At 45.6% G+C, this 15,316-nt stretch overlaps 2 long non-coding RNA genes across 3 annotated transcripts in view; both read right to left on the bottom strand.

Moving 5' to 3' along the window:
- Positions 1–15,050, bottom strand: part of LOC140689704 (uncharacterized) — a 59,661-nt gene extending 44,611 nt beyond the window's left edge. Inside the window, exon 1 of one of the 2 annotated variants that reach the window (XR_012064752.1) lies at positions 14,396–15,050. This is a non-coding gene — a long non-coding RNA (uncharacterized lncRNA). The remainder of the gene's footprint in view (positions 1–14,395) is intronic. The other variant, XR_012064751.1, reaches the window with a different exon arrangement.
- LOC140689703 (uncharacterized) lies at positions 328–3,253 on the bottom strand. Its single transcript, XR_012064750.1, has 2 exons — positions 2,966–3,253; positions 328–635 (listed from the first exon to the last, which is right to left on the bottom strand). It is a non-coding gene; the product is annotated as an uncharacterized lncRNA (long non-coding RNA).
- Positions 15,051–15,316: the final 266 nt, after the last annotated feature.

The following is a 15,316-nucleotide window of genomic DNA, read 5'->3' as shown; positions in this document are numbered from 1 at the left end:
GCAGAACCAGGCTTTTTACCTAACTGCAGTCAGAGACAGCAGCTCCACCCGGAGCAAGCCTGTGAGGGCCTCAGAAGGGAGACAACAGGGCAGATACCTAGTGGATTTTGGTGTCTGAGCCCATCTGGTTTAAGACAGCAGAGTTCACGAGGTTACAGTTTAGGACTGGTGACCACAGCAAGGCAAGAGCCCTAGAATGAGTCTTTACTAATAAGGAACAGTTTTGGCTACTGGACTTTTTGCCCAGGTGAGCAGTCAGTTGTTCTGAGAATGGGGCTGTGTGCCCAAATGTACAATCCCTTGTTTGAATAAACTGGTTTTCAGGAATTTCCAAAGCAAACAATGAAATATTTAATGGTTTACAGTTTTATCTTCCTGGGCAAGAACTTTCTGGAATACACAGTCATCGTGTTGACACAGCTGGTTTCAGCCTTCAGCCCTGAGAGCTAGCCACATGTGTCTCAGTCCTCCACACAGGGTCACGTGCCCCTACCCTGGCCAGACCCCAGCCGTCTTGCTCTTCGCATCCTCACCAATGTTCCTAATAAAGTTTGTTTTCTCTCACTGTAAGTGTCATGCATGCTCATCACTGGAAAGTTTGATGAAAAAAGGTTAAAAGAAGTCATCGTGTGTACCTGGAGGTAAAGGGAGAGACATGGGGTTGCATTATTTTCCTGGGGCCGCCAGTTATAAATTGCCACAAACCAGGTGGCTTCAAACAAAAGGAATGTATGGTTTCACACTTCTGGAGGCTAGAATCTGAAATCAAGGTGTTGGCAGGGTGGGTTCCCTATGGAGGCTGTAAGAGAGGACACAGCAACCCCTGGCATTTCTTGATCGGGGCTGCATGACCCCAGTCTCTGCCTCCATGTCTGCCTGCAGAAGTTCTATAAACATTTGTTCAATGAACAAGTGAGCAAATGAATGATCACTCCCATGTTAGAGATGGAAGAACCAAGGCCCAAAGAAATTCAATTTGATTCAATTTAATCCACACAATTGTGTTGGGGTTTTTCCCCCCTTTTTCAATGGGTCCACTAGGAACAAGAATAATAAATGACACTTCAGAAGCTGGAGTAGAAGACTTTGATGTGCAGTGACTGCTAGAGACGGCTGCTGTGAAGGACACTGAACACTGCCCTTCCTAGCCTGGGGCCAACATGGCATCGAGGGTGGCAGGGTTCCCTCCTCCACCCAGGTGCTGCCTTTTGGATTGAAGTCAAAAGCTGTCGGTTCCCTTCCCACACTGTTGGTGGAAATGTACTCCAGCACAGCTGCTATGGAAAACAGTATAAAGATTCCTTAAAAAACTGAAATTAGAGTTGACACATGATCTAGCAATCCCACTCCTCAAAAAGCATCAGTCTACAAAAAGGATGGAGAAATTTGGGGGCTTTTTTTAAAAAATAAAAAAAGCTCCAGATTCCATTCTGACTCTGCCCTTGGGCAAATCACTCTGCCTCCATCTTCTCCTCTGTAAACGGCCAGGGCTGATCTAAACTAACCAATCTCTGAAGGGCTTTGAGCTGGTTTCTCTGTTTCTTGCTCAGCTAGTATTCACTGAGCCCCTTCTGTGTGGCTCTGAGGATCGCTGCCCTCCTTCTCATCACTAGGTGTCACTGTAATCCTCCTTTAGGAAGGTCATGTGACTTGGTCAAGGTCACTTAGCTAGTAAGCACTAGAGCTGCCACTGAAACTCGAGTTTGTCTGACTGAAAACACCAGCTCTCATAACCACACGGCTAGGCTGCTTCCCGGATAAAAGTATGTGAAAAGCACAGTGGAAGGTGCAAAGCAGACCAGAGGGAAGGATTCTCAAAGCCTTTCTAACTATGACACAAAACCCAGGAACCATGCAAAATAATAATAGGTCCCAAACATAGAATTTACTCTGCTCTGTAGAGGGCACTGTTAGGAACACTTCAAATATATTAAGTATTTAATCCTCAAAAAAAGCCATAGGAGGTGGGTACTATAATCCCCATTTTATAGATGAGGGAAGTGAAGCCCAGAGAAGCAAATTTCCAAAGTCCCGTGGCCAGAGTTCCGTCAGAGCTGAACCGTGAACCTCAACAGTCTGGCTCCCGAGCCTGTTCTCTGATCCATCATCCTGAACTGTCAAGGTCAAAGGCAAATGACAAGTTGGGGGAAAAAATTTGAAACTCGTATCACAAAGGGCTAATCTCTCTAATATATTCTGAGGTCCCCTTAAGAAAAAGGCCAACGACCCAAGAGAAAAAATAAGGAAAGCAAATGAATAGCTAGCTCACTAAAATTAAATACCTACAGGAAAAAGGCAGAATTTAACCCTACGGAGATACCACTTCTCACTGACCAGACTGGCAAAAACCCCAAAATTTGACACAGCACACCGTGAGGCTGTGAAAATGGCCTCACGCAAATCGCTGCGCGGCGGGGGGGGGGGGGGGGGGGGGGAGGGGGACGGGGACGCCGATCAGTGCCTGTGGATGGCACTTTAAAATGACAAGCGCACGTACTTAGCAATTCCGCATCCAGAAATCACTCTACACGTAAGGCACACATGCTAAATGGCATGAATGCAAGGCTCATCTCGTGACCTTCTTTGTGACAGCGAACAACCTTAATGCCCGTCATGAGAAGCTGGCTGAATACATTTGGCACATCCAGATAATGGAATCCTTTGCACTTTAAAGAGACTGAGAAAGCACTTTACAGACTGATTATGAGATAACTTCAAGAGACGTGAAGGAAGAAAGCAAGGTGCAGAACACCGTGTGATCTGTTATTCCTGTGTGTGTGTTATCTGTTCTTTTTTGTAAAAAGAAAAGGAAAGGTGTATTTCTTGTAGTGACTTACAGAGACATAAAAAATTCCTTTGGGGCAAGCTAGGAAGAGGGTAACCGGAGGGCAAGGATAGGAAGGAGAGCTTCGTGGCATATTCTTTGCATTTTGTGAGGCCTGAACCACGCATTTGTATTACTTACTTTTAAAATTTAACGAAGAATTTTTCAAAGAAAAAAGAAAGGCCTTTCAACGAAGGGGTCGTTTTCGGAGTCTCTGGCTCCATCCAAGATGACAACTCAAGGGTCCTGTAATGAGACAGACTCTTCATGAACCCATCAGGGTGAAAAAAACAAAAGGGATGTTAAAGACACCCGTGGGCACAAGGAGGCTCTTTCACTTGAAACCGCTCACACAGCTCCCATTGCCTTTCCCCCTTCGTGCTCCTGAGGCTCATTCAAAGCTCAGACTGGGCGCCACTGACATCTGGTAACAGAGGTAACCGTGGGCAACCAGGCTCCTCTTGGGGTTGTCATGGCAACAGTGATGTTCCTGCGGTTGGGTTTTCACTGTGAGGTAATCATCAGGCCTTGTGCTGGGCTCCTCCACATTTGCCGTTATTTACATCAGTGACGACTATGAATGAGCTTAAATCAGCTGCAATTTCAACTGAACTGTTAAGAGAGGCTGAGAATTGAGTCAGGCTTACACACCCTTCCCTCAAGGCCGGCAAATCTTTTGAATCCAGGGATGAGGTGTCACTTGCACTGCCGCCATCAAAAGCTGCTGGATGACCAGAGACCTACCACGCACCAACCCAAGATGGGCAGTCCCTTCTCCACCCTCTGCCCCTCCACACCCGCTGCAGGGAGTGGGAGCAGACCCAGGATCGAGAACAAAATTTCCGACTTTTCAGAACTTTGTGAGACCCACGGCCCTGGATACTTAGCCCCACTCTACTCCGGAGAAATCTCAAGTTTCTGCTGCCCAGAGTGTCTCCCCTAGAAAGTGCCTCCCCCAGGACTCATAACCACATCTCAAAGCTCCTTCCACTTTCGCTCCCTCAGCCCAGGGGCCAGGGGTGAAAATGTTCTTTGTGTTTGGAAAGTGACACTAGTTTCATGAAGTTCACGTGTCTTAGTGAAAAGAACAAGTGTTTATGCGTCTATCAGCCAAAGGGAGTGGGAGCGGCATGGTCCTGGCAGCCAAAGATCAGCTTGTCAGTGGCAAGCTCCCAGAGACTCATACAGACCCTTGACCCCTGATTTGAATGATTACATTATGCTAGCTACCCAAAAAAATGTTGCACAACCTACAAGCTGAGAATTACGTTTTATTCAGTGGACTTACTGAAGACTGAAGCGTGGGGTACAGCTTCTCAAGTAGCTCTGAGGGACTGTTCCAAAGAGGTAAGAGAGGAGCCAAGATATACAGGGGTTTTTCTAAAAACAAAAACAAAACAAAACAAAAACCTCCAAAAAAAACAGGTAGTCAAACATCAAAGACTCCTGCTAACTAAAGAAGGACTCAATGAGTTTAGTGCTGTTCTCCGTATGGGAAGAGGCAAGAGTCTGGGCTTGATGAAATGACTCCTTGATCTGCACCTTAACTATCTAGGGCCAGCGTCCTGTCCTTCTCCATCCCGAGTCCCCTCGGGGTATACTACCGGGTTGGCTGCAGTTGCTGATGGCTTAATGCCCACAACATCCTTTGCTTACTGATATGACAGGTGACATTCTTTTGGCTATTTCAAACAAAGTTTCCAATTACATCCTTGTACAAAAATCCATTCTCCACATGAAAGGATAAATAGAATGTGGTTACGTACATACAATGGACTATTATTCAACCTGAAAAAGGAAGGAAATTCTGACACACACAACAGCAGGGATGAACTTGGAGGACATTACGCTAAGTGAAACGAGCCTGTCACAGAAGGACACACACTGTGTGATTCCACTCCTGTGAAGCAGCTAGAGTAGTCAAATTCTAGAGACAAAGTAGAACGGTGGCTGCGAGGGGCTGGGTGCGGGGAACGGGGAGTTAGTGTTTTAATAGGTTTGTTTTGCAAGATGAAAAACGTCCTGGAGATGGATGGTGGCAATGGTTGTACAACAATGTGAATGTACTTAATGTCACTGAACTGTACACTAAAAAATAGTTAAGATGATAAATTTTGTGTGTATCTTACTGCAATTTTAAAAAAGCCATTTTCTGCATACTTATTTATTCATATATTCATGCATGCATTGTCCATTCCATAAACCTGCGTGTGCCAGAATCACACAGGGAGTCATGTTAAGGACTTATCCTTGGGCTAAGAAAGACAAAGAGGAATTAAACAGGCAAAGAAATGACACGAGGACATTGTAGGCAGAAAGTCCAGGATGTGAAACATCAAAAAGCCGCATCGAGAGAACACAATGAAGAGGTAAGCAGGGGGCAGACATAGAGAAATCAGGTACCTTGCGAAAGAGGAGGTTTTATTCTGTAAGAATAAATAAATATTCTGAAAGCTTCATGCAGCACATCAACCTGTGTGTTAGGGGGGCTCTGGTTTCTGTGTGGAGGCTGGAGTGGGGTTGGGAGGCAGGCAGGAGGCCTGACCAGGAGGAGCTGGGCACACAACCCTCGCAAGAAATGACCACAGCCTCCACCAAGGGTCTCAAATGCACACATCGACACAGGCGAGGCACAGACATTTCCAAAAAGGCCACGTGAGCCAACCCTGTAAGACCTACAGTGGCCACCAGCCCGAAACCCCTCCCCTGGCCACAGCAGACATCTATTAACGAAGTCCTCCAGAGCGTCTGCGGAGCCGGGGTTCACTGACCACTGCCAGACCAGCTGAACAAGACATGAGCCATCAAGACAGAAGCTGAAAAGGAATCCCTCTGTCCTGCTCTCCTCCAAAGCAGGGAGAGTAGCAGCGAAGCTTGGGGAATCTTGACCTGCCCAGAAAAGGGCAGAAAGCAGCGAAAAGGACTGTAGTAAACTAGGGTACAATCCACTGCTCTAGCAGTTTGCAAAGTGTGGTCTCTGGACCGGCCACATCAGCTTCGCCTGGGAGCTGGTTAGAAACGCAGGTTCTTAGGCCCTCCTGTATCCGCCACAGTGGGGGTGGGGCCCCAGCCAGCTATGCTTTCACAGGCACGGGTGATTCTGACACAAGCACGGGTGATTCTGATGCAAGGTCAAGTTTAAAACCATTTTCCTACAACATAATTCACCACACGTGTCTTTTAAACAGCCTGCTTCTCACTCCTCTACCCAACTTGCTGATTATAGTTAACACTCTGGCTCCTTTTCATTTACTCAGTAGGTAGACAGTTAACTCAGTAGATCAAAGATGGTATCAAATTTACCTCCCCCCCAAAATTTACGTGCATATATTTACAATAGCCAAGACATGGAAACAACCTAAATGTCCATCAACAGATGATTAGATAAAGAAGATGTGATAATATTACTCAGTCACTTATAAAAAAGAATGAAATAACGCCATTTGCAGCAACATGGATGGACCTAGAGATCATCATTCTGAGTGAAGTAAGCCAGCAAGAGAAAGAAAAATACTATATGATATTGCTTATATGTGGAATGAACTTATTTACAAAACAGAAACAGACTCACAGACATAGAGAACAAATTTATGGTTATCAGGGGTTAAAGGGGTGGGAAGGGATAAATTGGGAGTTCAAGATTTGCAGATACCAACTACTATATATAAAATAGATAAACCACAAGTTTATACTGTATAGCACAGGGAACTATATCCAATATCTTGTAGTAACCTATAATGAAAAAGAATATGAAAAGGAATATATGTATGTTCATGTATGACTGAAACATTATGCTGTACACCAGAAATTGACCCAACATTGTAAACTGACTATACTTCAATAAAAAAGAATCCAAATTAAAAAAATTACATGCATAAACTTGTCATGAACATAGAGTGAAGAACAACTATTTTGTAGAATATGTTGTACCTTGTTTCAAAAAACATTCAAGGTGGCTGGTCAGGAATGTAATTAATGTTTACCATAGGTCTCAAATGCACTTTATGAAGACTGCAAAAAAATTTCCTCCATAAATGATCTGAAACTTTATAGAGACTTGAAGGCCAGGGCTTCCTAGGCCACAAAGTCAAAAAGCCTAGGAGAGGAACGCCAAGAAAGACCTGTGAACCATCCAGAAATACCGCATATCAAATTGTCCTGGGGCCTTAAAATGATAGCATTCACCAGTCCTCCAGGGTAGCATCCCCAAGGAGCATCCGGCGGTGAATTCGGATGTGTTATTGAAATTCCAGGAGTCCCATACTAGCCTCTCTAGCTACAGAATATATTTTCTGCCATAAAGATAGTTTTGTCCAGGCCATCTGGAACCACTACAATTCCGGTTTTCCTATGATACATGCCATATAATAAATGGCAGACGCACAGAAGCAGCAAGGCACAGGGGAGAAACACAGGCTGTCTGCTGGTGTTGAATTACAAGTCTCCTCCTTAGCTCTTGACCTTGGGAAGGCAGCTTACATGCCCTCTGCTCAGGTATCACGTAGGCAGTGTTGTGCGTGCGTACTCCAAATACCTGAAACAAGGCAAACACTCAACAAGAATCTATTATTTATGTATTGATTCCCTTCTGGGCCAGAACAGCAGCAGATCTCTGTAAAGGGCAGTCGTTGGAGAACGGGCCCAGCGGCGTAATAACATCAGTCACCACTAGACGGCAGTAACAGTGCTAAGTGATTGGTTATTAAAGTGGGTCCTTAGAACTCTGCCCTGTTTCTGTTACTCAGTATTTACTCGCTCATTCCTTCAACAAATATTTATTCAATGCCTGCTGTGTAGCTGGCACCACAGTTGGATACAAGGATCAGCGAAGGGAGACCCAGTCCCTGTCTTTGGGCCTTATGGTCTAGGTGAGGAAATGAACAGAGAATCATACCAATAAAATAGCGCACCTTAGTAAGAGCTGTGACCATGCACAAGGCCTGCTGGGGAAGGGGAAAGGGTCTCTGAGAAAGGGATGAGGAAAAGATGGAAGAGCCGAGATCCCAGGTAGAACAGGGTTGGCAGGTGAGGTGTGGGAAGGCAGTGCTCAGGCAGAGGGAAGGGCCTGTCAGGGGCTCCTGGTGACCGGGATGACAGCAAGGCCGTGTGGCTGGAGTCCAGAGAGTAGGGGAGCAGGATGGGAGCTGCCCACCCCGGAGGCACGAGCAGGAGGCAGGCCACGCGGGGCCTCGTAAGCCTCTCTCTTTAGGGGGATTTGTGTCTAGATCCAAAGAGCAGCAGGAGCCCATGGAAGAGTTTTAAAGCCGCAGAGTGGAGCAAGCTGGGTGCCTGGGTTGGATTTGCATTTGACAAGGCCAGATTTGCATTTTGACAGGGTAAGGAGTCAGCCTGGGGATTCGGCTGGAGGAGAGGGCGAGTGGTTGCTGGGAGACCAGTTAGAGTACCATCGGTGGAGGACAGAGAGGAAGGACTTGTCTTGGATCGAGGTAGGGTGTGGAGACGAAGGGAAACACTGAGAGATGGGGAAGCACCAGAACTCAGTGACAGGGGGTGTGTAGGAAAGGGGGGGTGCCAGAGACGGCTCCCCAGTGTCTGGCTCAGACAGGCCAGCGGATGGAAGGGAAACTGAAGGGGGAAGGAGTCTCAAATGGTGGTTGGGTAACAGAGAAAGAAAGTCATGAGTTCACCTTTAGACATGCTGACTTTGAAGTTTTTGAGATATCCAAGTAGAAATTCCAGAAGGCAAAGGATCCTTTGAGTCTAGAGTTCAAAGATAGAATCATGTGAGTCAGCTGGGCAGGGATGAGACCACCAGGGTATCAAGACTGGAAAAGCAGCAAACCACCTGGATGAAGGCCAGCAGCTCGGGCCTTGGAATTCAGCAATTGACCATGGGAAGAAAGATATGCTAAAGATGGCATTAGAATCTCATCTGGACAGAGACTGGGGTAGAGAAGGGAAGGTTTCAAGAGAATCAAAGCATGAAAAAGAACAAAGACTGGGAGATAATATAAGAAGCCTGTGACTCAGTTCCCTTCCCTTCCCAGAAGCTCTCACTTCTCCCAAACTCACTCTGAGAGATGGGGGATGGCTCCTTTCCAGGGTCCCCAGTGGCTATAGGGGCTGGTGACATAGCTGGGGCCAGAAACCCGAGTGCTACAGCCAGACACCTTACCACACAGACAACCTGCAGTTCAGATGCTGTGGGAGGAGAGGCATCTGACCTGGAAGGAGGCCAGGGGCTAAGGAGGGTTCTTAACATCCGAGAGACATTTCCCTTGTCCAGTCCCATTTCAGACAGTTAAAGCATAATCACCTTGACCATCAAATCAACACCTTGGACACTATGAACTTATACACTGTTAGGTGTCAGTTATATGTCAATAAAGCTGGAAAAAAACAATTGGTGAGTCTAGGTGATAGGGACATTGATCATACTACTCTTAGGATTTTTCAGTCGGCTTGAAATTTTCTAAATCAGAAAGTGCTGGGGCGGTATAAAAATATCTGGTGGGGAGAGTGGGTGTGAGTAGAGACTGGCCATTAGTTGAGAATTATTACAGTTGATGATGGATGCATGGGGGTTCATTCCATTATTTTCTATTTCTGTGTATTTAAATTTTTTCCATTTCTTTTTTTTAAAAAACAGGGTTGCCCTGTGGAATAAAAGATATGCAAAGCACCTGTACATAGTTCTGTTTGTTTAGTGGAGTCTTGTCCTTAATCCTGTCACACTTACTTTCTTTGCCCATCTGCCATGGGGGGGGGGGGAAGGTTGCCCTACAGGGCGGGGTTTTCTTCTCAGATATGCTACAAGACATAATTTGTTGTGGTTTTTTTTTCCTCTTGAAACAGCTGAAAATTGCTGGTGCCTAATTGGAAGCTTTGCACAATTCTTGGATGTAAGGGCGTGACAGCTGAAAGGACTTCTCTTCCTGCAGGCATACCAACCCTAAGCCACAGAAAGCCACAAGAATGCCAGGGAGATCTGTGTAGGGAGACAGAGGTCCCACTTAATTGCACATTTACCCAAACTGCTCTGGCCAAGCTCTGAGGTTCCCAGGCTCCTTCCAGGCTGCTCAGGGGGGCCCTGGCATGTCAGTTGAGAAGGATCCCTGCCCTGGTTTGGATGTGCAGGCCTCCACTTCTCTTTCCTGCCTCATTTCTCGCCCCACTCCTCCATCACCCTGTGGTTCAGCCACAGTAAACTACAGGCAGTTCCCACCTGGACCTGGCTCTCTCCCACAGGCGTGCTTTTGCCCTTGGTCACACAGGCGCTCACATCTGGAGTGCCCCTCCCAGCATTTTCCCTAGCAATCCTTCTTCTCTACTCACCAGCTGGGTGAAAATGAACAAGGTGCTTAGCTTTCTAAGACTCTCTTTTCTATGAGGATATTAAACATTTCTCCTAAAACTGTTTGGTGGATCAGGAGAGATGACATATAGAGATGGCACTTAACACGAAGAAACAGCTTGACAAATACTTATTATTATTTAGTATTTACCAGACTCTACTGAAATTATCTTATTCCTGCATCTTTTCCCTGCTAGAACGTAGGCCTGAGGACCAGAAATGTGTCTGTTCTTCTTTGCATCTCTAATGTCTATCACAATACCTGGACATAGCAGATGGATGGACTTGCAAATAGCCATGTATCAGAATCACATGAAGGTTTGTTTCCTTTTTGTTTCAAAATACAGATTCCTAAGATATGGAAGCAACCTAAATGTCCATCAACAGATGAATGGATAAGGAAGTTGCGGTATATTTATACAATGGAATATTACTCATCCATAAAAAAGAATGAAATAATGCCATTTGCAGCAACATGGCCGGACCTAGAGATTATCATACTAAGTGATGTAAGTCGGGCAAAGACAAGTATCATATGGTATCACTTACATGTGGAATCTAAAAAAACATACAAATTTTATTTAAAACCAGAAATAGACTCATGGACATAGAAAACAAACTATGGTTATCAAAGGGGAAGGGAGGAGAGACATAAATTAGGAATCTGGGATTAACAAATATGCACTACTATATATAAAATAAACAAGGACCTACTGTATAGCACAGGGAATTATATTCAATATCTTGTGATAAGCTATATTGGGAAATAATCTGAAATATATATATATGTATGTATAACTGCATCGCTTTGCAGTACACCTGAAACGAACATTGTAAATCAACTACACTTCAATAAAAAATTAAAAATAAATTTTTAAAAAACCCCACAAAACATAGATTCCTGGGCCCCAGACCTACGGGGGATGGGGTCCTGATTTTTACACGGCAGCAGTGACTGAGTCAAGGAATTGCCCTCTGTGACCTTTATCAGTAGCTACATTCATCTCTAATACGGATCTTGGCTGAATCAGATGTAAAATGCTGCTTTGAAACAAATCTTATCCTCCTCTGTGTCAGTTTCCTAGAGCTGCAGTGACACCTGACCACAAACTAAGCGGCTTAAAGCAACAGAAATGTGTTCTCTTGTAGTTCTAGAGGCTAGATGTCCAAAATCAAGGTGCTGGCAGGGCCATGTTCCTTCTGAAGGCTCTAAAGGAAAACCTGTTCCAAGCCTTTCTTTTTGTGTCTGGGATTGCAAGCACTCCTTGGTGTTCCCTAGCTTGGAGACAAATCACTCTAATCTCTGCCTCTGTCATCACACACTCCTCTTCTGTGCGGTCAGAATGTCCTCTGTCTCCCTCTTATGAAGACACATGTGACGACAATTAGGGCTCACCCGAATCATCCAAAATCACCTTCCCATCTCAAGATCCTTAATCACACTGCACAGTCCTTTTCTTTTTTTTGTCACAGGTCCCAGAAACTAGGATGTCTTTGCGGAGGGCCATCACTCAGCCCACCGAACACCTGAACAGCATCAGATTAAACTGAGGCAGATTTGTAAGCTTCCCATGTGATTCTAGAGTAGCTATGAAAACCACTGAGACGGGCACTTATTATAGGTCGGTTGAATGAATGAATGAACAAATGGCTTCCTCTACTGTAGAAAATCTCCCCGTCCCCCCAGCTACCTCCTTCACTGACTGACTTTAGATGAAGCCTTCCAGACAGAGAGCCCCCTGTAATACACCATTCCTAAAGAGGTCTACACACACACAGTTTTTGGAGTTCCTGACTCCAGAAATACAACGGGCCACACTTGTAACCTCCCATCAGTCACAAGTGTGCCCCTCCCCCATTCTGCTCCCTTTTGTTTGTGAAACAAGTTTCTTCAGGAGGGTTAGATGGCTGCCCAGGCTGCCCAGTTTCCCCCTTGTCCCCAGAAATACGTATGCAACATCGGACTGATTCATCCAGGAAAAACTCATGATCTACCCTTTATTTATGGTTTGGTTTGATTGAGAGACTAAGGCTGTTGACACACTGGTTGCAAGGCTAAGGGACTCCTGGGTCCAAGCACACTTAACGCTGGATGACCCGAGAGGAGCTAGGAGCCTTCTCTGGGCTTCTCCCAGCAGGGGGCTTCTGCTGTGGGGTGACAGGCTGTGGTGTGCTGATACACACTTGACAACCAGTCCTCCAGGGTAAAAGGCCTGAATGTGTGTGTTTCCCTAACCCTGGGGTATAAATAATCCCACTGTGACCAATTTCAAGCTGCCAACAAGACGTCACTGGAAGTGCAGCTGAGAGGAGCTGTGCCATCATTCCCACCTGCCAACTCTAGCGTGTCAATGCAGCTCCCAGCCAAGGTCCAGGGGAAACTTCAGCCTCCTCTTAGGGAAAATGCGCAGGCCCGGGGGCTGACAACATAACTTGTAGAGGACCACTACAGGACCACTCGATTTCTTAATTTCAGGCACCAAATATTACTGCTAGGAGCAAGTGTCTAAATAGTCACACGTCTTTACAATCCCTTCCAACACTGAAGTTCCAGGCACAGAACAAATATTGAGATCTTTCTCCACAGAACTATCATCAAACTTTATTTCTACATCTCTTTTGTTTGTTTTTTTTCCAAGTTATGATTTATCGAACACTGACTCTGTGCAAAGCACTGTTCCTAGTGTAATACATAGTTTGACTCAATTTATACTCACAACAAGCCTATAACACAAGTAACTTTCAGATCTCGGAACCAATCAGCAAAGTAAAGCACTGAAAGCTTAAGTAACATGCCCAAAGCCACACAGCCCTGAGTTTTTTGCAATATCCCGTAAAGAGGGGCGGGATAAATGATCAGTCTCCCAACCTGTGACGCTTTCATATATTTTTGATCTAGATTTACATAAAAATTTAAAAAATTAAACTGTAACTGTATGTAAATGTAATTATAGTTACAATTGTAATTGTCAATTGAAACTAAAATGTAAATACAACAATAAAATTCCTCAGTGTCTTAGGAATGACAGCACTTTTCATCTCCACTGAAAGAGCTCAGATCTCTTTGCAATTACCAATCAATGACATATCAATATTCCTCAGAGGCTAGGCATTACATTTACAGTCTGTTTTATGGCTATTTTATAGCTGTTATTAGTGATGAAAATAATAATTTCATGCACCACACAATGTGTCATGCAAAGGCCCGAATTAGACCTGGTCATTGTTCAAAGGTTTAAAACAGAAACAAATTTCTAACTAATAAGTATTTCATTATTAATAACACAGCAGTACTTCAAATTTATAGAGCATTTTATGTTTATAAGTCTGTCATGTGTAGTCAACAGAACACATGGAATCTGCAGCCAGTCAGACCTCAATTCAAATTCTAGTTTTAGCTCTAATACTGTTCCAAGTGCAATTTTTACCTGTTTAATTTTATTTGGAATAAGGTACAGATTCATATTGATGAAATAAAATTCATCTTATGGCAAGACTGGAATATTTAAGCAGATTTTTTTTTCTCTGCCCATGTGGGCCTCCTTCCCCTTTAGTCTGTGTTGTCCATCTGCATTAATCAGACCTCCTTAGGAGAGAGCATTCCTTCTTAATCTCATGAAGGATCACAACTCCTTAGGAGATAACTATCCTTCCTAATCTTCCAAAGCTCCATGAAGACCCATGACCCATGACCCATGACCCACTCTGTACGGGTAGATCTGAATTCTGCAAACTGTCAATAAAATGTCATTTGATGAATGGCCCTTTTGTCTCAGAAACTAATATAACTGTGCTTCGACCTGTACCAGACGGAACAGTCCTCAAACTTCTTTAAAGTGTCTCCCAGGTTATAATCCTCAGGTTGGCATGAATAAAATTTTCCACTTCTTTCTCAGATCGTGTATTAATTTTTCATCGACAATGTGGTTGAAATTCAAGTTACAAAGACTTAAAGAAAAATCGTCCCAACTCAGTCCTAACAACTGCCACCTTTCCTTGGAGGTAAAACAACATTAACAACTTCTTGCTCTCCTTCTACGGAAATTTTCTGCATATAAGGTCTAAGCAAATAGCACGTATAAGCTTGGACCATTTTATACAAATGTTAACATTTTATACTCACGGAAAGTTTGAGGTACAGTTTCCTTTCCTTGTAAAAGGGAGTGGGGAGGATTACATCACAGAACTAGGAAAACGCCTAACCCTAGGGCCTGGCTTGGAGTTTGAACTCAAAAGGACAGTTTCTCTTTCCTTACCCTTAAAAAGGCTGTGAGGTCAGGGGTGTTTACCTTTAGGGAGCCTCACAGTCTCTCAAGTGCTTGTTAATCACAGATTGTCCCTCTCCCATTCAGTCTTCAACCTAGCCGGTCTGCTGTAGGCCGCAGTATCTGCATTTCCAAGGAGTTCCCTGTTGTTGCAGACGCTGCTGCTGGTCACAGAGGGTCATCTGACAACCTCGAGGCCTAGTGGGAACTTAAATGCCTCAGATTCCAGTGCAAGTTCTGCCCCTGGAGCAAATCACCCTCTCTGGGCTTGTTTTTATTTTAATAAACGGAACAACTCTGATGTCAAAGCTGCGCAGGTTAAATCTGATACAGAACATGCACGGGCCTTGTCATGGCCAAAGCGCAAGAACTGATGCGTGACAGGGCCTCGGGGCAGCTGGGAAGGCGGGGGCCACACTGCAAAAGGGAATGGGCACCCTGGGCCGCGACCCTAGCTTGTACGTTGTTCCCCAACCCCCACGGGAAACCGGCCGGGCCGTGCACGTGCTCGTGGCCAGGATTCGGTTTGCGGGCGGAAGGCAGAAACCACATCTGAAAAGCGAGGCCGGGGGCTCCTGTCTTACAGTCCTGAAACACCCAGCAACGCATGCCAAGGGCCCCTCGATGCAGCTGTACGGGGCTGGCTGTTTAACATACGGATAAAGATGCCCGTGACCCTCGTTGAACCCCACTGGAAATGTCCGCGCCCAGGGCAGGGTGCACCGGGCGCCCCGCCCCTGCCCTGGGGTCCGGGGACGGGCGGCGGGGCGCGGACGTGCGGCGGCCGGAGCAGGGAATGGCGGAGGGCCGGGCCGGGCGGGGCGCGGCCGGAGCTCCGGGCCTGGCCGCCAGGGGGCAGCCGCGCGTCTGCGGGCCGCGGCCGGCTGGAACCGGTCTGGCCGGAAGTTGGGG

This window comes from Vicugna pacos, chromosome 27 (assembly GCF_048564905.1).
Source record: "Vicugna pacos chromosome 27, VicPac4, whole genome shotgun sequence".
NCBI classification, from domain to species: Eukaryota; Metazoa; Chordata; class Mammalia; order Artiodactyla; family Camelidae; genus Vicugna; species Vicugna pacos.
Note: the sequence above shows the minus strand (reverse complement) of the source record. Positions and strands in the feature narration are given on the sequence as shown.